Source organism: Elephantulus edwardii, unplaced genomic scaffold (genome assembly GCF_000299155.1).
Source record: "Elephantulus edwardii isolate Elephantulus edwardi_28Jun2011 unplaced genomic scaffold, EleEdw1.0 scaffold00133, whole genome shotgun sequence".
Classification (NCBI taxonomy): Eukaryota; Metazoa; Chordata; class Mammalia; order Macroscelidea; family Macroscelididae; genus Elephantulus; species Elephantulus edwardii.
In genome coordinates, this window is record NW_006399883.1 from 3,221,951 (window position 1) to 3,238,185 (window position 16,235).

Sequence of the window (16,235 nt, forward strand, 5' to 3'; positions counted from 1 at the left end):
AAATCTTTTGCTCCTTTTCTCTATCACTTTTTTCAGCCTAGAATATAGACATAAATCGTAGCTGTCCAAACAAACTAAAGACAACCATAGGCATAAACTCTATGTGAATAGCAATATATGTTTAAAATGGTGACATAGCAAAAAGGAAGAAGAAACTGGAAACAGTTTTTCCATCTTTACTCATTTCTACTTTGCTGTGTGCCTATATATGTTGATCCTGTGGACTTTCAGATTCAATTGTTTTCTGAATTCTGGGTAAAGTTCTTGAAATAAGATATTGTAGGTAACCAAAATTGCAAGGATTAGCTTCCTCCCTCTAGAGTATGTTAGTCAGCCTCTTCTAAAGTTCTCAATCTCTCTTGGCTTCTGGAGTGTTTTTTTCTTATCCTGTCCTTCCATGGAGAGAGATATTAACTAAATTTCTTCTGTGGATAATTTCCAGATGCCTTTTAATTGCTCTTTGCTGTTATAACTTTGTACCTGCCAGAAAGTACTTGAATCCTAAAAGATTCATAGTGGTTATCACTGGGTTGTTATATCATCCTTGGACTTGTTCTCCAAATTATTTGTCGTTGTTGTTGTTGTTGTTATATACCATTGAGTCGGAACCAACTCATAGGTGACTCTCTGGCAAGGTTTCAGAGGCAGTTAATCTTATGGTAGGAGATTGTCCATCCACCCATGGAGAAATTGGTGGCCTTGAACAGGGTACCTCAGGGATTGCAGTACAGCTTCTTACCACTAGGCCACCATTACCTAAGAAAATAATCCCTACTTAAACTTAGTATCATTGCATCATTCTCCAGATATCAGGTTAAATGTACATTTACTTAAAAATAAGTCACTTCTCAGGTCTGTAATTTCATAAGTTACCCTCTTAAAATATCTGTGCTGTCTCTATATCACACAATTTTGTTATTTTCAGAAGAGTGCAACTTTTTAAAAATATAAACATCTATGATATTATTCATAATCAGAGTTATATTGCCAGAAAAGTGCTCATATAAAAGAAAAAAAGGGCACAGCTAGTATTCTGAAAACTATTTTCAAGTAAAATATTAACTTGAGATGCAAAACAAAAAAAAACCAAAACGCACTTCTGCACAGTGTAACTCATGGTGATCCCCCATCTTATTTCCAAGGCTATAAATCTTTCTGAAAGGATACTTCTTGTCTTTCCCCTTCAAAATGCCTGATGGATTTGAACCGCTGCCTTCTTGTTTGGCAGCTCAATACGTTACACACTACATCATGAGAGTTCTATGCAAAAGATTAATGAGCACTTATTAACGTGGGTTTGAAAATAATAAAAAAACTGCTACCTAAATCTAATCAAATATCGCTTTTAAAAATCATTATCATTAGGACTTATTTCCTCTTTCCAAAAATGATCCAGTAAAAACAATGTTGTTGTTGCTCTTGGGTTGGTTGTTCTGACTCATTTTGACCCTATGAATGTTGTTGTTGTTGTTATGTGCCATCGAGTCAGAACTGATTCATGTGAGCCTCCAGCAGGTTTTCGGAGGCAAGTTTATCAGACAGGTGGAGATTGCCCATCTTTTCTGCCAAGTACCACAACATCTTCAGTACTGTGCTAAAAGTCTTTGCGGTAATCAGTGTGTTACTCTGTCATGTTGAATATTTTCCTCTTTTTTCATCAGTCTTTCATGTTATAGATATGGCATTGGTAGAATTACTTTTTTTAATGGCTTTTAATTTTTTTACAGTTTTCCCTTGAGAGAGAGATCATGTACAATTATCTCCATAATCTTTCAAATAGGTTTTTAGTGGAAAATTATGTTCCAGTATAATTTGATGATTTTTTACTCTCATTTCATTAATATGATTACATTTAATTGACATATTGATTCTATTGTTGTTGTTGTTGTGTGTATTGTCAAGTCAGAACCGACTCATAGCTGACCTTCCAGCAGATTTTCAAAGGCAGTTAACAGTACGGGAGAAAATTGCCCATCCTTCTCCCATAGATCAGCTGGCAGATTTGAACCACTTTCCTTCAGGATTGCAGCACAGATTCATACCACTAGTCCATTATTCGACATTTTATTTCTTTCCATGCATTTTTGGTAAGACAATTTCAATGAGCTTACAAAAACAATGTATGACTGTACAACACCTTCAATAAAGTTCTTTTACATTTCTTATCTCTTCATTTAAATGATGTGGATATTTGATACAGTTTGGAGACTATTTGGAGATGAATCCTAAGTTGATTTTTGAGAAAGTATGGGAGTTCCAAGAACTAATGATGCCAGGTTCCATGTAGTTATACTTTTGTGTGTTAAATGCACAGCAAACGGCAAAAGCAAGGTGGCAAAAATAGTTGCACTACAGAGTTCCTTTTCCCTAAATGATTTTAGCAAATTGTACACTAATGAATAGAGTTTTTAATTGCTTCTTTGGGATTATTTGCCCCAGTGATCTTGGCCAAGTAAACATACTACATGTGCCTTTTTATGATCTTTTATCTAATTATTTTAGAGAAAAAAAATAAGACTCCACTTCTTTTTAACCAGAGGTGTTGACTTGTTGTTTGTGTCTGTCTTTTAACCTAAGGAAAATGATATTAACTATCCTTTAAATAACAATGATATTTTATCTTTATTTCATGTAGATAAAATAAATAACTTATATAAGTGAGTAAATAATCAATGAAAAATCTTACTATTAATTAATGGATACAAATGCCTTTTACTATTTTAAAAATTATGTGTACATTTTATTTCTTTTAATTTCTTTAATCAATTATGAAAACCTAAAACCAAGCTCACAGCTATCAAGTTGATGGGGTTTTTGTTCGGTTGCGGGTTTTTTTCAAGTTTATATTGTTGTTGCTATATGCCATTGAATCACCTGCAACTCATAATGACAGTACAATACAATAATGACGATACAATAGCTCTGAACTCTGCTCTATCTTGAGCCAGTCTCACCAGCTCTGACACACCTACCCCAATTACCTTAGTCATTTCATCTGGGGTTTTCCTCTTTTGTGCTATCACTCCCCCCTTTCAAACATGATATCCTTCTCCAGCATCTGGTTTCTCCTGGCCGCATGCACGAAGTGATTGAGACAGAACTTTAAAATTCCTAGCTCAAAAAAACAGCTTAGTTCTACCCTTTCTAGGTTAAACCTTTTGTTCTCTTGGAAGTCCACAGCATAATCAATACTCTTCTCCAGCACCATGACTCAAATGCACCAATTCTTCTTCTATCAGTTCTAATTATTGTCCAGTCTCTGATGCATAGCAAGCAATAACAAAGATCATACCTGGATCCCAAGTACCTTAGTCCCTAGACTTGCATCGTTGCCCTTTAGAATTTTCAAGAGATTCCTGCATCTTTTCTCACAGCAATTTATTGTCTTTTCTTAACTGCTGGTGCCAAGAGTGTCGATGGTGGAATCAAGCAAACTGAAATTGTTAACAATCTCAATCTCTTCTCCATTTATCTTGGTGTTGCCAATTGGTCCAGTGGTGAAAATCTTTGTCTTCTTGATGTTGAGCTTCACTCCATATTGAAGACTACAGTCCTTGACCTTCTGCAGCAAATGTTTCAGGTCCTTCTCAGTTTCAGAGAGCAAGACTATGTCATTTGCATAATGTAGGTTGTTGAAGTTCATGCAGACCAAAGATGACAGTAGAACTGTCCCAGGGAGTCTGTAAGGCTGTTAAGTCTTTTCAGAAGCTGTCATCACATATTTCTCTCTCTGAGTGCCTGATGGATTCTCATCACAGAATTTTTTGGCTGACATCAGAGTTTTAATTACTGTCTTACATATTTACTAGTGCTGTAACAAAAATATTACAAATGGATAGCTTTAATGAATAGAAAACCATTCTCTTACAGTATGGGAGGCTAGAAGGACAAATTCAGAGTGCCCATTTTAGGAGGTAAGGTCCGTTTTCTGTCTGGTCTGAAGGAAAGTCCTTGTTTCCTTCAGCAACTGTAGTCCCAGCATTCTTTGGAGGTCTCTGTATGCCTTGACCTTCGCAGTGATCAAGAGTATCGTTGTGCAAAGGCCCCAGATCCAAAATAATGTATTCCATTCCTGGCTACTTTTCCTTGGTAATACTGAGGTCTCCCACTCTTTAGTCACTTTTCTCCTCTTTTACATCTTTTGTAAAAGATGTTGCAGTTCACATCATAGGGAAACTCCTTCATGTAAGATAAAGGCTGTGTTGCATTCCAACCTTCATCTTCTTGCTGTTATTTTATCAAATAATTGAAGAGCATTGGATAGTTTCCTATTATATCAATACATACCACATTATTTCGGGTGGACACAATTGTATCCATAGTAACTAATGAGCCACTTACTTGAGGTGGAAAATTATCTTTCGTTCCCCAAAGTGTAATAGAGGAAATGTTATCTTAAAAATTATTTCTTTAGATATAATGCTAACATTATAAATAATTTGCTCTTCTTTTTAAAGATGAAGATATATTATTTTAAAGAAAAATAGTCACTGTATCTATATGCCTATACCTATGCCTATGCCTATATCTATACCTATGCCTGTATCTATATATCTATCTATATCTATATCCACATCTAAATATCTCTATCTCTTTATCATCTATATCTATATATTTCTGTCTATATTTCTATCTCTCTATTACTAATTAGCTTAAAATTGTTGCTGTTGTTGATTGCCTTCGAGTCGAGTCCCACATGACTCATAGAGATCCTATGAACAAAAGGCCTGACCTCTACAACCATCAACATTTATCAAAGTTCATAGAGTTTCTGGAGGCATGTTGTTTAGGAAGTGGATGCCACTCCTGCTTCTAAATATAAGTATAATTATTAAAAATGTCAATGAGAAACTATAACAAAGTCAGTGGTCATTATTTCTTTTTAAAGTTACTTCTTCCCTTTGACAATATAAAACATGAAAATGTAACCTTCTGGCAAAGCTACATCTGAAATGTGATGTTTCTGCATTTTTTTAACTTGGTACAGAAAAAAATATCTTTCCCCCTGCTGTTATTTTTGTTTAAAGTGAAGCCAGATAAAAGAAGCCATCTCTGGACTCATGTGACCTACCGTTCCTGGTGTCCTCAGCCCTGAAGCAGCTTGACCACATGGAAGATATAGTATGTCTTTGAGTTCTGGATGTGTTTGGTCTATTACTTTCTAATTGTGTTGTGGCAGTTGTTATACGCCATTGAGTAGCTTGCAACTCATATCCACCCTATGTACAACATCTCTGAACTCTGCTCTATCTTGAGCTAATTTCATTGCCTCTGACACATCTACCCACATTTCCCTAATCACTGAGTCAATTCATCTCACCCAAGGTCTTCTTCTCTTGTGCTGTCCCTTCACCCTTCCAAGCAATATGCTCCTCTCCAACGACTAGTCCTTCCTGTCAAAATGCCCCAAATTATGTCTCACAGAACTGCAAAATCCTTGCCTACAAGTCAGACTGGTTTCACTCTCTCTAGGACAGACCTGTCCAATCTCTTGGCAGTTGATGGTATGTTCAATAGTCTTCTCCATCACCAAAACTCAAATGACTATTTCATTGAATCTTAATTTTCTTTTCTGTTAAATGAGATAGAATTGCTAACTGACAGGGTCTTTGAAAGGATTAAATAATATGTGTCCCTAATGAAAGACACTTAATAATAGTAACAATAATTATTGTTTTTATTGCTGCTCTGTGCTGTTGAGTTGAGTACGACACAGTTATCCAATGAACAAAAGATCTGAACCCTGTTCAATCCTGCACCACCTTCACTCTTGCTGACACACAAGAGCCCATTGCAGTAGTTACCATGTCAGTCCACCTGGTTGAGGGTCTTCCTCTCCTTTTGCCACCCTCCACCCTTCCCAGCATCATGTCCTTCTCCAAGGAATAACACCTCCTAGAAATATGCCCAAAGTATGTGAGGCAAAGCCTCATGATTCTTACCTCCTAAAAGCACTCTGGCTGCACCCTCTCCTGTTGTTGGTATTGTTGTTATGTGTCATCAAGTCGCTTACGACTCATAGTGAACCTAGGTACAAGAGCCCTAAATCCTGTTCTATCCTGTGCCAACCACACCATCTCAAACACACTCATTCCTACCACTCCACTCACAGAATCAATCCATCTCATCGAGGGTCTTCCTCTCCTGCATGGTCCCTCCACTTTCCCAAACATGATGTCCCTCTCCAAGGACCAGTTCCTCCTTGCAACATGCCCAAAGTATGTCAGATGAAGTTTCAGCATCCTTGACTTCAAGGAGCATTCTGGCTTCACCCTCTCCAGAACAAACCTGTTTGTTCTCCTAGCAGTCCATGGTATAGTCAACGCTCTTCTCCAGCACCACAGCTCAAAGGCATCAATTATCTTTCTATCATCCCTATTCACTGTCCAACTCTCCGATGCATAGCACTAATTGCAAAGACTATAGCCTGGATCAGGCGTACCTTCGTCTCCAGCCTGACGCCATTGCTTTTCAGTACTCTTGAAAGGTCCCTCATAGCTGACTTTCCCAATGCAATTCGTCTCCTGATTTCCTGACTGCTGTTACCAAGAGTGTTGACTGTGGAACCAAGTAAACTAAACCAGTTAACTATCACTTCACCATCCATAATGATGTTGCCAATTGGTCCAGTGGTGAGAATCTTTGTTTTCTTCATGTTGAGCTTCAATCCATATGGAAGACTGCAGTCCTTGACCTTCTGTAGCAAGCACTTCAGGTCCTCCTAAGTTTCAGCAAGCAGGGTTGTATCATCCACATAATACAGGTTGTTGATGATTCTTCCACCAATCCTGATGCCACATTGCTCCTCATACAACCCAGTGTCTCAAATGATCTGTTCTGCATACAGATTGAAAAGGTATGGAGACAAAATACAATCAAATGTTCTGGGATTCCCATTCTCAGAGTCTGCCATAGCTTGTTGTGATCCACACAGTCAAAAGCCTTTGCTAGTCAGTGAAGCACAGATAGACATTCTTCTGGTATTCTCTGCTTTCTAGGAGAGGGTGCTCTTAAACTTCCACTTGAGAACTCAATCCTGGAATGGAAGTTTAAGAGCACCCTCTCCTAGCCATATCTATTGATTCTCTTGCCCTTCCATGGGATGTTCAGTGCTCTTCTCCAACACCACAGCTCAAAGACATTGGTTCTTTTCCTGTCATCCTTAATCATTGTCCAGTTCTCAGATGCATAACAAGTGATCCAAAAGACCATGACCTCAATGAGACACACTTTAGTCCTCAAATTGACACCATTACTCTTCAATAATTTAGAGAGAACCTGAAGTTTAGATTTTCCCAGTGCAATGTGTCTCCTTATTTTCTGACTGCTGGTAACAATTATTTAACACCTATTAATATCTTTAGAGGGATCTCTAGTGGCCTAGCAGTAAGGAGTCACACTGTCAACTCAAAACCAGGCAGTTAAAATACACAAGTTGCTCCAAGGGACAAAAATGGACAGTATCCTACTGTGTGATTTACAATCTCTGAAAACTCACTTAAGGGTCATTAATGAGTCAGTTTTTACTGGATGGCAGAAAATATCATCAACAGTAACTATCTTAATAGGCAAGAATGTTGAAAGGAACTTCATCTTACAAACTTTTTGCATATTGACGGGAGAGACCAATCTTCAGCTAGGAAATTTGGAGGGTCAGACAAATAGGAAGATCCTTAACAAGATACATTAACCCAGAGACTATAACACTGGGCTAGCGCATATCAGAGATTGTGGTAATGGTGAAGGACAGACAAAGTTCAGATGAATTGTTCGTAAGGTCACTATGATTTATAGTTGACTTGTTGGCAACTAACAACAACTATGAAATAGTCCAGGCTCAGGCAGTACTTTGTTCTATTATACACAGGTTTCCTATGAGTTGGGACTGACTCAATGACACCCGACAAAAAAAAATATCGGTGTGATAATTGCCTCTGTCCTCATTTTTAGTAATCAACAATTTCTCCTGTCCACAAGAAACACAGAAGTATTTGAGAAGGCAAACAAACAGCAAACCTCACTGGAGTTAGGTGCTAGCACTTAAGACTGATGGAGAAGCAAGTTCCAATCAGATTTATTTCACTCCTGCCTTGACTTTTACAAGACTTATTTCTCATGCCAGTGTGTCTGGTCTCCTGAGCTCCCAGACAATGCTGAATGTGTTGAAAGTATGGACAGGGCATGATCTAAATTAGCAGCTAACTGAATGAATAGGTTAATGAGTAAATTAATCAATGTTATTTAAATGAATGAATGGATAATTGTATGAAAGACTCAAAATATGAGTAACTTGATGAACACATGATCAATGAGAGAATGAATAAACAAGTGAATGAAAGAATGAATGCAGAGATAAAAATATTTAAAGGAATTTGGTCTTTCCAGAGCAGCTTGTCTTTAATTCTATATTTACTATCTTTTTTTCATCTTCTGAATTACATGAATGAGTTCTTTCTTACACTAATTTTGTAGAAAAAGAATAAGGTCCAGTTAAGTCAAATGAGTTATCCTAGGTAACATAATTTGAGAGATAAAACTAAAATCACTGTTGTCAAGTCTTATGAGATTCACAGTCACCTTAGAAGGCATAAAAGAATTACTCAATAGAAACTGAAGGCTGCAAATCATAATGAATGTGAATTGTCACATTATTCTCAGAATATGAACTAAAACCAAACCCAAAAGCAAAACCTTATTTTTAAAATGTCTTTCATTATGTGAAGTTTAACATGATGTGATAAATCAATGAAAAGAAAACAGTATTAATAAATTCAGGATCAACTAAGGATGAGCAACATTTGAGAGCACCTGGCATCCTGGTGTAGTCTATCCCATTTGAATTTAAAATTTATCTCCAGATTAGAGTTGAGGCATTGAACACCAATGACTGAAGACCAAATGAGTTGCAGGATAACATCAAAGATGTCATCCATGAAGAGATCAAAAGGTAGTTTAAAATGATAGAAGAGGAAGAAAATACAAAAACCAATATCAGAAGAAACTCTCAAAAGTGCACTAGAGCATCAAAAAGCCAAAACAAAGGAAAGAGATCCTGAGGTAAAAGAAATGAACAGAAGATTTGAAAGGGCAGATCGAGAAGAGGGTAAGTATTATAACTGAATGTGTAAAGACAGATGTTGGAGTCTAAAAAGAGAAGAATTCACTTGGTATTTCTTTTTTTTTAACACATTCAATGATTTATTAATAGCTAATACATTTTTTAAATTATACCAATTGACATATTTCAGCTAACAGATGCTGTCGTGGATGTGCTCACCAAGTTGTCAAGAAATCTGGAGAACAACCACTTGGCCAACTGACTGGAAGAGATCTATATTTCTTCCCATTCCAAAGAAAGGTGACCCAACAAAGTGTGGAAACTTATAGAACAATACCATTGATTTCACATACAAGCAAGGTTCTGCTGAAGATTATCCAAAAACGACTGGAACAGCACATCAGCAGAGAACTGCCAGATTGGTTTAGAAGGGGTCGTGGTACTAGGGATATTGTAGCTAATGTTAGATGGATCTTAGCTGAAAGCAGGGAGTAACAGAGGAATGTCTATCTGTGCTTCATTGATTATGCAAAGGCATTTGACTGTGTGGATCATAACAAACTGTGGCTGACTCTGAGAAGAATGAGAATCCCAGAACACTTGATCATGCTAATGCTAATCTTATACTTGAACCAAGCGGCAGTTGTCAGAACAGAGCAAGGAAACACTGCATGGTTCAAAATTGGGAAGGGCGTACACCAAGGATGTGTCCTTTCTCCATACATTTTCAACCTGTATGCAGAACAGATCATCCGGAGGCTGGGCTCTATGAGGAGAAATGTGGCATCAGGATTGGTGGAAGATCCATAAACAATCCGAGGTATTCAGATGACACAACCCTGCTTGCTGGAACTGAGGAGGACCTGAAGCGCTTGCTGCTGAGGGTCAAGGACTGCAGGCTTCAATATGGATTGAGGCTCAATTCAAGAAGACAAAGATTCTCATCACTGGACCAATTGGCAGCATCAGGATGGATGGTGAAGAGATTGAGATTGTTCACAGCTTTGGTCTGCTTGGCTCCACAGTCAACACTCTTGGCATCAGCAGCCAGGAAATGAAAAGGCACATTGCTATGGGAAAGTCTGCTGTTAGGGACCTCTCTAAAGTACTCAAGAGCAACAGTGTATCTCTGGAGACTAAGGTGCATCTGGTACAGGCCATAGTCTTAGCAATCACTTGTTATACATCAGAGAGCTTGACAATGACCAAGGAGGATAGAAGAAGAATTGATACTTTTGAGCTTTGATGTTGGAGAAGAGTGCTGAAGGTGCCATGGACTGCTAAGAGAACAAACAGATTCATCCTGGATAGGGTTATACGGGCTGCTCCTTGGAGGCAAGGATTCTGGGGCTTCGCCTGACATACTTTGGTCATGTTGTAAGGAGAGACCAGTCCTTGCAGGGGGACATCATGCTTGGGAGGGTGGAGGGCAGGTGCAGGAGGGGAAGGTCCTCTGGGAGATGGATTGGTTCGGTGACTGGGGCAATTGGGATGAGTGTGTCAGAGGCAATGAGATTGACACAGGACAGAGCAGAGTTTAAAGCTGTTGTACATAGGGTAGCTGTGAGTGGCAAACAACTCAACGGCACATAATAATAACAACAACATCACATTTTTTTTCATTTCCATTTATTCATTGTTGCACTTTTCTTCTCTCCCAACTCTCCCCCCTAGTACACCACCCTTTTGGAAAATAAAAGAAAAATTCTTTCATTGTTTTACAATCCCTTCCCCCAAGTCCACTCCAGTATGCAGCCTTCGCTCTGGACTCCTGTCATGGCAAAAATAACTAATGGCACATCCCTCTTGAACAGTTTTCTCCCTCATCTGTTTCAATGCAGCAGACATTATTGAATCCATCTTTCTCAGTCTCCCCACAACCCCGAGGTCAGTCCTGTTTTACAGCAGTGGCACCATGCAGTATTTGTTTGTCCTTTTTTGACTGAGATACTTCACTCATCATAATGTTCTCCAGTTTACCCATTTGGGATAATATTGCATGAGCTCCTTGTTTTTCAATGCAACGTAGTATTCCATTGTGTGAATATAGCACAGCTTCTCTATCCATTCATTTGTTGATGGGCGCTTAGATTATTTCCAACTCCTTGCTATTGTGAACAAAGCCATGATAAACATGGGTGTGCATATATATGTTTGGATTTCAGTTATGGGTTTTTTTTTTTATATATTTCCAGTAGTGGAATTGCTGGGTCAAATGGTATCTCTATTTACTACTTTTTGAGAGAGCACCAAACCACCTTCCACAGTGGTTGCACCATTTTACACTCCCACCAACAATGAACAACCTCGCCAACATTTGTTGCTTGCTGTTTTGTTAAATTTTGCTATTCTGACTGTAGTGAGATGATATCTCATAGTTGTTTTGATTTGCATCTCTCTTAGAACTAGGGATTTTGAACATTTCTTCCTGTGGTTGTTGGCCATCTGAATGTCTTCTTCAGTGAAGTGTCTGTTCATATCCTGTGCCCATTTTTCTATTGGATAATTTACCTTTATCTTTTTCTGGTGTCACTTGGAATTTCTAAAGTCAAAAGAAAGAAAAATGCAAATTCAAGCCTTGAGTTTCAATACTGAGAGATATTATGGGTAAAATCTTAAATGATTCAGGAAGCATCAAGAGAAGATGAAAGGACTACAGTCATGAAACCAAAAAAGACTTGTTGATACTGAAACTTCATTAAGTAGTGTATGATAAAGAGCCAAAAATGACGAGGGGAAAGTTCAAAGTACACTGAACACATTGGCAAAAAATAAGGTCCAGGAATTCACAGGCTATCAATTTGCATATTCCAACTGACAGGTGTAACCCTCAAGGGTCTATGACAGAACATTTGGAAAATAGCTACTTGGCCAATTGACTGGAAAAGATTCATATTTGCTCCTATTCCCAAGAAAAGAGATTCAACATAATGTGGAAATGATTGAATAATATCAATATTACAGGCAAGCAAAATATTGCTAAAGATCATCCAAAAATAGCTACAATAGTACATTAACAGAGAACTGCCAGAATTTCAAGCTGGATTTAGAAGAAAGATCAGGGATGAGGAAGATCTTTGCTGGTGTCAGCTAGATATTGACAAAAAGAAGATAATACAAGAATATCTATCTGTGTTTTATTGATTATACATCATCTTTTATGGCTAACATTGAAAATAGCTGGAATTCCAGAACCCAAACTGTGCTTATACAAGTCTTATACCTAGACCAAGAAACTATTGTTCAAACAAAGCAAGGGAGTATTATATCAGGGCTGTACCCTTTCTCCAAACTATTCAATCGGTATGTTAAACAAATCATTCAAGAAGCTGGACTTGATGAAGAAGAATGTAGTGTTAGGATAGGAGGAAAATTCATCAACAACTTGTGTTATGCATACCATACAATCTTTCTTGATGAAAGTTAGGAAGATATGAAAGATTTGTTGCAGAAGATCAAAGACTATAGCCTTCAAAATAATTTACATCTCAACATCAAAATACACAAAGATCTTCACCACTGGGCCAATAGACAACATCATGATAGATGAATAAAAGATTGTCAGTGAATTAATTTTACTTGGATTCACAATGAACACCATCGGTACTATCAGGAAAGAAAGAAAAAAATATATGGCACTTGGAATGGAGACTGTCAGGGACCAGTGTATTGAAAAATAATGATGTCAACATAAATACTAAGGTGTGTGTGAGTCAAGCTATGATGTTTTCAATCATTATGTATCTGAGAACTGGGCAAAGAATAAAGATAACAGAAAAGTGTTGAAACCATTAAGTTGAGGAATTAGACAAGAGTGTTCAGGGTTTCACAAATTACCAAAAGAACAAACATAGGTCTTAGAGAAAGAGATAGAGTGTTCCTTAGAGCCAAGAATGGTGAAGCTTCATCTCACATATTTTGGGCATGTTGTTAGGAGAGGTTACTCCTAGGACATCATGCTTAAAACTATGGAGGGACAGTAAAAGAGAAGACCTTCAATGAGATGCATTTACAGGGTCAAGTATATCAGAAAACAAGAATGGCACCAGATTACCGGAGATTTTGAGCATTTCTTCATGGTTCTGCCATCTGAATTTCTTCCTTTGTGAAAATTATTTCTAAGTCTCTTGTCCATTTTGTTTGGGTTTTCTGTCTTTCTTTGTGCAGGTCCACTGGCAATAAGAGAGATGCAAAGCAAAACTGCAATGAGATACCATCTCTCCCCATTAGCACTATACGTTTAACAGGGTAGCAAGGAATAAATGTTGAAGAGGCTGTGGAGAGATTGGAACTCTCATATACTGTTGGTGGGATTATAAAGTGGTACAATCACTCTGAAAAGACAGTTTGGTGTTTCCTCAAAAAGCTAGACTTAGAAATTTTATATGATCCAGCTATTCCATTACTAGGAAGGAAAAAAAAAAAAGAAACACAAATGGAGATTTGTCCACCAGTGTTCTAGCAGCATTATTCACAATAACAAGGAAATGGAAACAGCTCAAACATCCACCAGCAAATGAAGTGACTGAGAAAGTATAATACATTCATATGAAGGAATACTGTGCAGTACTCATGCACAATGATTTTCAAAACCATCATATAACATGGGAGAGGTTAAAGAGCATTATGTTGGATGCACTAACTCAGTCTCATAAGGACAAATACTGAATATGACCATTATTGTAAAAATGGAAGGATAACTAGCAAGATGTGGATAAAAGTCTAAAGGGAGAAATGGATGAGGACAGGGGTACTTAGGGCTAAAGGAAGGGAAATCACGGGTTGTAGAGTTTGGCAGACAGAAAGAGGGCCTGAAGGAATTAGGAGAGACCTTAATGGGGACCTGAACAGACAGGATAACTTTGGAAATAAACTAATAGTTATTTATTTTATAAAACATAGTGTAAAGGAATGTATGAAACACGATGTGAATGAAGTTATGTGTGAAACACAATGTACATTAATGAAACACGGTGTATACAACTTTTCTCTGCACACCAATGGAACAGGTAAAAAAAGAAGAAAAAGAAGAATGGCACAGACTAGGACAAGGTTAAGATCTGTTGTCAAAAGGTCACTATAAAGTGTACTCGACTCCACAACAACATGCATTGTTTAAGAAGTGAATAAATGGCCAGTTTATTTATTTGTCTGTTTTAATCTGGAAACTTCACTGAAACCCTGCTGGTATTGGAAATATCCAGTATGTCAGCAACCTGAAGTTGCTCTGGTGCAATCAACTGGCAGGTACCCATAAGAGTCAACTATATATAAACAAGGAAACATACAAACTATAAAATAAGTAACAACATGCAAGTATGCAAGACACCCCTTCAATACAATAAACTGACAGGGAAGTGTCGTATCCATAAAAAAAAAACAACCACATAAAACAAGTAAGCATATAAATAACACAAAATAAGCATATATATACTATGGGGTATAGAAAATAAGCTGTCTGGCTTGTGACAGTGTAGTTGCCAGGTCAGCAAAGACTGAAGTTCGGATACTCAATCAAGTTGGAATTTTTACTCTTCTAGGTGGTGACTGAAGTCTCAAGATGTGAGCCAAGTCATGGTTGGCATCTCTTCGAGCATCTCTTGTGTATTTGGGATGTCTCAGGAGGTGCAGTACCCCACCTAAGGAAGTTTCTGTTGGCCTCAGAACAATCTATGTTAATCAGTATAACTAGAGATATTGTTTGCACCAATCAGTATAACTAGAGATATTGCTCTAACCAGGCAAGGTGTTACCACTAATCCAGAGAGTGATTACAGGCCAGTTGTGGTAGAGTCTATAGGCTCTGGAAGAAATAGTGTGGGAGTTTATTGTTCCAAACACAGTATAGTGTGAGTGTGATTTGAAGTAGAGCTGATTATTGGTGGGAGACAGGAAATGGAGAGGTTAGGGGCTCACTGCTCAGCACCTTGTAAATAATAAAGTACTGGGTATGGGGCACAAGGAAGGATATTGAAATTTTTCAGCTCTGTGTATAGAACTCCTACTGCTGGATTCTCAAACTGCTACTCCTGGATTCCAAAACCATATAGATGATGATATACAGACAATATCAACAGAAAAGAGCTTAGGCTTATAGAAAAAAAAGCGAAAACAGAGAGGTACAAACTCGAAACCATCCATAGTTATATAAAGAAATAATAACTACAAGACATTCCATTTAATTATGCAATAAGTCCCTATTTCAATATAATTTCTACTTTGTACTTTGAACTTGACTAGGGAGTTTTAAAATTCATGATTACTCCTACATTCAGGATATAAATCTGGGGCTTTGGAAGACGTTCAGTTAAAACGGTTATTGTTTGTTTCTACAAAAAGCGGAAGAAAACCAAACAGATTATTTTTGCTGGTAGCCTAGTGACAACAAGCTGTGCTGTAATCCTGAAGGCATGTGGTTCGAGGCCACCAGCTCCTTCATTGGGGAAGGATGGGCAGTGTCCTTCATTAACAGCATCTGAAAACCTGCTTGTCTCCAAAAACCCACTGAAGGGTCAACTCTGTGTCAGTTCTAAGTCTATGGATCACTACAACAACAACAAGATGAAGAGAAAAGATGAAAAACTGCTTTATAGCCTGAGACAACAGCTGTAGAGAATGAACATGAGACAGAGAAATTCTTTAAAAGACTATAAACGATTTTTTTCCTATGTTGTAATGTTGAAATATATTGTAAAAATGAATATGAGGGATCGGTAAAGCTAAGATATATTGTAAAAATTATTAAGGTTTTTTTTGATTTAAACTATACTGGATTTTGTTATATTGAGATGTAGATTGTGGGAAGTATAATATATTTGATGGATATTGATGTAGCCGTGTTAATGAATACTGGACTCTCTATTTCATCTCTTCTGTTCTGCTATTTTGTTCTTCCAATATGTTGAAAACTTCTGCAATTTCAGTGTTGGAATTCTGAATTTTTTTTTTCATACATTTCTGTTATTTACATTACTCTATTGACTTTACCCTCTCTACCTTGTGATAATTTTTTTTAGGTTCTTGTATTTCTTTATTTACAGTTTCTATTCTTCCTTCCACCTTTTGCAGTTTGTCCTGTAGTTGTTCATGTTACTCTGCACATATATATTTTTTCTGGCTCTTTGCCTCTGGAGCATTCGCTTTATTTATGCTTTTGTTCTGTGGTGCTGTAGAATAC